General features: G+C 42.8%; 1 pseudogene; it reads left to right on the forward strand.

The window, feature by feature from the left end:
* Nucleotides 1-4,556: 4,556 nt before the first annotated feature.
* On the forward strand, nucleotides 4,557-4,762 carry LOC142259368 (U2 spliceosomal RNA; annotated as a pseudogene).
* Nucleotides 4,763-7,135: the final 2,373 nt, after the last annotated feature.

Genomic DNA, 7,135 nt, shown 5'->3' on the forward strand with positions numbered 1-7,135 from the left:
GGTTCCTCGTTTCTGCGGTGTCACACGGAGCGATGTGTGCTACCGCAGGAGCGACGAACTACATCGTTACTGCTGCAGTAACGATAATCGAGAATGGAGACCCATGTCACCGATGAGCGATTTTGCACGTTTTTGCAACGATGCAAAATCGCTCATCGGTATCACACGCAGCAACATCGCTAATGCGGCCGGATGTGCGTCACAAATTCCGTGACCGCAACGACTCCGCATTAGCGATGTCGCAGCGTGTAAAGCCCCCTTTAGTGGGAGTGGTGTACAGGGTCTTAGCAGTAAAGAGTATTCCATATTTCTGCCAGATACCCACAGAGATATTGAAATCTGAAAAAAGAGACTTCTGCTCATTGAAGGTAAGAACTGCTCACATAGCGTTCAACTCCACAGCAAACGAGTGCTCTAGCACTGGCATCTCAGCAGGGATATTCCCCTACTACACATGTGTGTCTAGGTCACTGTGACAGTTTACAGGACATAACTCAGGGCACCTAGACAGAAGGCAGAGGGACTACTTTCTATTTCTGGTGTAGAGCTTAGTACAATATATATATATTTATACTATTACATGGGACACATGTACCTTGTATTACCATTATTCGCTGTATATGAACCCCTTTTCTCCGGGCATTATTTGTCTATAGCATTTTTCACGAACCTGAGGCAACTGAGAACCCTTCAGTGAAGGAATTCCACTAACCCTCACAATACCTACCAGGGGCCTCCCTGCAGTAACTCAGGTAGTTGTACCCATTCTCTTTCCGCATTCTATGTGTTCTTCTTCTTTCTTCTTTTTTTTCTTTTTTCTTCTTTTTATTTCTATCATGTAGTTCAGGGGTTTATAGATATATGTCCTGCATCTCATATTTCCTTTAGTGGTGCTTCTTACCCATTCTCATATCATTTACCCTAGTATTTCATGATCCTGAGGCGACTGAGAACCCTTTAATAAAGGAATCCTTTTTCACCTGAATTGTCAAGTGATACTTACCAGTGACTATCACGTAATGTTACAGGTAGTTCCATTTTCTTCCTCTTCTTTCTCTCCTTTCTTCTTTGTCACACGGTCCATTGTGTTATAGCCCACGTGTCATGATAACACTTGTACCATCTTTTCATTTAGATTCCACCTACAATTATTTACCGATTCCAGTTCTGGAATAGGCTTTCATCATCTACTCACTAGAATTCTCAAGTTCATAAGGTACTGAGACATATACATGTTCACACCATTATAAAGAACAAAGTATAAACATTGAGGTTTTTCTCACACCCATGTTCCTGTGTTCTTTGATATGATATGTGTTCATTTCCTTCACTATATAGGATTGCAAGTTTTCCATTTGTACCTTAATGGCAATGACGCTATACAATTGAACACATATCATCCTGTTATCCATATAGGTGTGTATTTACCTGCTTGACTATTTTTGGTTGTTTGATCCAGAATGTTTCTCCAGATAGGTCATGTGGAAATTTTCTTTCCTCAGTACAAATGTTTTCACTATGGCTTTGGAAAATTTTTTTGTATGTGCATCATGGTCATTTGACCCATTGTACTCTCAAGTAGCAATATATTGTACTGTTATGTTGTACTATGTACTAATTACGTGTTTATATGGTTTTGTAACCCTTTATGATCTTAGATAACTTTATCCTTGATAAAGACCTAAAAACAAGCTCGAAACGTTGGATGAATTATCCTTTTGCACAAATAAAGAATTTTCAGCATTCTAAGAGTTCTTTTCTTACGTTATTGATCACTATAGTGTGCCAGAGCTATTTCTATTGAATTAACTCTTATTTTTTCTGAGCACCTGCTATATACACAGTGAGCCAGACATATTCAATTTTCATTCAGAAGGCAGAGGGAAGCCTTAGCAGCTGAGCCTATATCTTGGCTTGTGAGCATTAGAACAGGCCGGCGATTACAGGGTAACATGAAAAATGTCCAGCTTGCATTATGACTAGAACATGACAATATCCTTTTAAGTACTAACCTATGATGCGTTCCTAAGCAGTTGATGTTATATGTTCTACATTTCATTTTCTGCATACTTTACAAGTAGTAGAATTTGCTTTGATATAGGCAACTGGATTTTCACAATGAAAAGGCAAAGGATAACGCCCGAAAAAGACGCCATACATTATGTCAGTGCCATCACTGACAAACCTGGATTGACCATGAAATACATCAATCCCCTTAAAGGTGAGTTAAAACAAGTTTTAACTAAATTGCCTTAATATTGTCATGCATTAGAATGACTGTCTTAGGTAATGATAAATATTTTCTACAGGAAGAGGAGTGTTTGCTGAAACTGAAATCGAAAAAGGGAGTTTTGTTGCAGAATATCGAGGTGAGCTCACGTATGCACTTACGATGGTAGACAACTACTCGAGATTTATGGTTGTGGTACAAGTCAAAGATCTAATGGCCCATACTGCAGCGAAGGTCTTCCAAGCACACTTATGCAGACCTCATGGCTACTCAGAGAGAGTCCTCACAGATCAAGGCACTGCCTTTGAAGCGGAAATCTTCAAGGACTTCTGCAGCTTTTACCGATGCAGGAAGATGCGTACTACACCCTACCATGCTCAAACCAATGGTTATCAACCTGCTCAGGACTTTACCCCATATTCCAGATGTGGCCTTACAAGTGATTTATAGAGGGGTAACAATACGTTGGGATCATCGGATCTAATCTCCCTTTTTATACACCCTAAAATCTTGTTTGCGTTAGAATAAACAATAACATCATAAAGGTATAGCAGTACCGTTTCAAAGTTTCGGTGTCCCAAGCAGCATTCCATCAGCCTCTGGAAGGTTCCTGGCAAATTGCACAGCTCGAAGGGCATGCTTTTGAACTCGCAGAGACCCATCGGGGTGGCAAAGGCGGTCTTCTTCCGGTCTGCCTCAGCAACGGACACTTGCCAATAGTGACTAGTGAGATCAAGGGTAGAAAAATAATTTGCAGTTGTCAATGCAGCTAGCTATTCCTCAATACAGGGGAGTGGTGCTGTCCTTCTTCTTTAACAGGACCAACGGAGCTGCCCAGAGGCTACAACTGTCACGGATAACCCCAGCCTCCTTCATGTTGCTCAACATGTCCTTGGTACACTGGTAATGTGCAGGTAGATTTGGCTTATATCTCTCTTTGATGGGTGGGTGTGCACTTGTGGGGATGTAGTGTTTGACCCCTTTTATTTTTCAAAAGTCTAGCGGATGTTTGCTGAAGACTTGCTCGTATTCTTGCACTAGCCTGTAGACCCCCTTCTTGTGATGTGAAGGTGTGGAGTCAGTGCCTACGTGTAATTCCTTACACCACTCCTCTGGCTGACTTGGTGAGCTGTCACTGAATGGGTGGGCTGAAGCAATGGTGGATGCTGCTGTTTGGATAGCATGTGTATCTACTGAGAACAGCTTATCAATGGTGGCAAATCGGAGCAGCTTAATCTTTTGCTCTCCGCAGTTCAACACTCTCATGGGCACTCTTCCCTTCCATATTAATGAATAAAACTATGATGTAAATAGCATATAGATACCCCACAAATGCAGATAAAAGTAGGTTATGGGAAAAGGGGGAAGAGAGAAACAGGAAAATAGTGGAATAAAGTATAACTTCCAGGTGGGAGAGGAAATGGCAGCACAGCCAGTGGAGGTGAAGCAAGGGGAGCCTGCAACTAAAGAGTTGAGAGCGTTATCACATGGTGACTGAGCCTGATTGTAACGGGAGCATAGAGGTGCCGATCCTGTCTTACCTGCGTTGGTGTAGAAGTGGGTGTCCTGTGGTGGAGTCAGCTATGTGCAGTGGTGGCCGTGGGTTCTTTTATGTGCGACCGTAGTAATAGCTGTGCCCACTTCCTGTATGGGAGTGGAATGCAGTGAGGCTAATGGAACGCACGCCTGCGCATTTGTGTTTAACGTCGCGCATGTGCAGAACGGAGAAAAGGCTGCGCTCACTTCCTAATGAAAGGGAGTGAGACGCAGCTGGGAAGGGAAGGGAAAAGATTAGGGTTTGGGGATGATGAAAGGGCTTTCTACGGGCAAGGATGGCAAAGGGTGGCAGTGACGGAAAGTCAGGCAGATGGTCCTGTCCTGTCCTGTCCGTCCGTCTTTTCGTATCATGAATTGGAAAGACTGCAAGGGGGAGGGGAGGTGCTTGTGCCCAAAAGGAGGAGTTATTCAGATTCATTGCAGTGGGCGGCGGCTGCAAAAAGTACCATTCTCCTTGTTTTTGCTCTGCAAAACAGCCTTTTCAAGGGTTTGGCTTGGGTGACAAAATGTCTTCTGTAGGCGTGGGTTTGTCTCCCTCTCCCTAAGATGTGTCCGGTATAGGCCAGGGTGCCACTCAAGGCCGTAACCAATTCGGGTTATAGCTTCTCAGCCTTTTGGCTAAGATCAAGTGTAGTTTCGGAGGACGCTACCTTGGTCGGTACTGGAAGGTGCCTGGGATTGCACGTCTGCCGGCCTTGAGGGAGTGTGTGCGCCTTCTGGTGACACATAGCCCTCTTGTGCCTGGACGGTTCCCAGGCAACGGGAGGCGATCACCTTTGTTATTTTGAAGTCCTACTGATAAACAGAAAAAAAAAAAATTAAATCTGTTCTTATCAGTTTAATATCTGATACGTCCCCTCTCTAGGGACCATATATTAAATGGATTTTTAGAACAAGGAGATGGAAAAAATCTTGCTCTGTCCACTCCACGCATTGACCTGGTATTGCAGTACCTCCAGGACCGGTGCACCCCTTCTTAACCGAGTTTCCAAAAGCAGAACTCAATTCACCTGATTCAAATGAGCCTCATTAGTGAATTGAAAGAAAGCAAAAACTTTATATGCACCTCAATTTGGCCAATTCACTTTTCACACTTTCACCCTTTTTTTTTATCTTTCACACCTTTTACTTGCTTTATTGATGCAAAAGCTGTGCCAAATAGCAAACTCATCTCCACTCAACTTGACCAACTCTGCTATGTCCCGTGCAGTATCTTATTCTCAGTCTTATCTAGATCATTTGCAATTGAATAGAATAGATCCCTTTTGGACACATTGGATTCAGCTGCTGCAGTGACTGCAGGTGTTAGAAGATGCAGACTTGGCATCAGGTGCTGTCTATCAGATTCCACTCCAATTAAAGCTTCCATTGTTTTTCGGTGTTTTCTTTGAGCAATGATGATGTCTTTAGTGATCTGTTGGCTCCCTCTCCTGGAGGAAGAGTTTGCTTGCTCTTGGACTTTCAAAAAGAGAGGTCATGATAGACATTTAGCTTCTGAGCCCAATTGGGGACAGTCATGGGTGATGAATGTTTTGCAACCTGCTGCGAAGCCTGATACCGCAATATAAGGAACGTCAAATACTAAGAATGGGCGGCCTATGAAAGAATTAGTACTTTCATTAAGCATACTTAAACGGCTAATTGGGAATAGACAAACTGTAAAAAGCCCTCTGAGAAAGCCCCTCTCTATCCTTTCTCAGTAAGCTTTTCTGTAGTCTGCCTGTTGATGTATTTTCCGTTTGAACAGTGCACAACATGAAGTGACGGAACACTGGCTTGTCACAATGTCCCCCGCTGACATCACAATAGCGCTGCTGCCTAGAAAGCCAGCTGCGCAGCAGAAGTTGCTCTTTGGGTGGGATGGTGGGCTAATGTATCTATTCCTGCTTGGTGAGAGTTTGACATGATCTAGAGCAACGAGTTCCAGCGGCTAGCGGTTGATTATTGGCTGTAATGGGGCTTTCTGGCTGGTGCTAGCCTTTCTTCTTAGCACACAGGAACCACAATCCCTACACCATGCTTCGATGGATTCTCTCATCCCAGCCCAGTAAAACTACATATTTCACACAGTTATAGGCAGCCCATGGGCATTCACCTGGATTAAAACCCATAACAGCTCATAGACCAAACAATCAATCTACCACTGGACCAAAGACAGGAAGCTAAATCCACTGCCTGCGGTAACTAACTTAATCCTATAGGCTACTCACACAACAAACCCAAGAGAAAGGAAAAAAACATGGCTTCGATTATCCATCCAATGAAAACGCATAACCATTGTGAGCCATTGGACAATGTGTAAAATAGTGAGTTTATGGAGATTGATTCATAGACTGGATTACATATATTCATAAATATATGTATATTTCGCCCATCCCTTTAAGGATGCCTGTGTGTTGGAAAATGCTAAACCAAGAGTTTGAGATGGTAAGAACCAAACTCATCTGTTAGTCGTCCATCAAAGCCATCTGACGTTGTTTGTCAAAGTTGTCAAAGTAGTGCTATATATTGTTTAGAATGTTGGGCTATGAGCTGAAATAGCTATGAGAAACGTTTTACTGTAAGTTACTGTTACACTGAGGTCAAAGCTCAGCGAGCTTCAAAGGAATTATAAATAAGACTGAAGTAGGTTTTGTTACAGGTCTCTAGTGCGCAAGTACACTTATTTCGCGGGTAAAATGTACCACGTGACATGATGTAATGCTAAACCTAAATTAAGGATAGTTAGTTTTTGTGTTACCATGTAAAGAGATAAGGACAATCCAGAGGAGGGGTTTTGGGTTATAAAAGAAGCCCACACTTCAAAGGTAGAGGGAGAAGGAGGGAGAGGCAGAAGGTGACAGGAGAAAGACGGACCCATCCGACCAGACCATCTACAGACCATCCCGAGACGACTTACACAATACAGCGATGTAAGAGATATGAACTGTTATTTTTTTTCTATCTGTCTCCATCTATTAACTCAAGCCAAGATAGTTATTTTTCTCTAATGACTGTAACCCTCCAACTCTTATCTGAATAAATTCATAATATGTTTTTGACCTATCTTCGCTCCAATCATTATATACTGGCTATGCAGTTGTCGCCGTAAACCCATTATTTAACATTTGGCGAGCACCAGCCTGAATGATTGTGAAACACAGCTGTTTTCTGTGCGAGGTGATTTTTTTCACGCTGCCTATTCTTGTAGAAGGACTTTTTTTTTTTTTTTTTTTTTCTTCTCACGTCATTCCCTGCCCTTTGTCCGTGAGGGGGGGTCAGTGAGTAAAACTTTCTGTCCAAGCTGCAGGCGAACGACGATACACTGTGTCCACATCAGAACCTAAGACAGGGTTAACGTGACAAAGC

The sequence above is a fragment of the Anomaloglossus baeobatrachus genome, assembly GCF_048569485.1.
Source record: "Anomaloglossus baeobatrachus isolate aAnoBae1 chromosome 7 unlocalized genomic scaffold, aAnoBae1.hap1 SUPER_7_unloc_1, whole genome shotgun sequence".
In the NCBI taxonomy this organism is placed as follows: Eukaryota; Metazoa; Chordata; class Amphibia; order Anura; family Aromobatidae; genus Anomaloglossus; species Anomaloglossus baeobatrachus.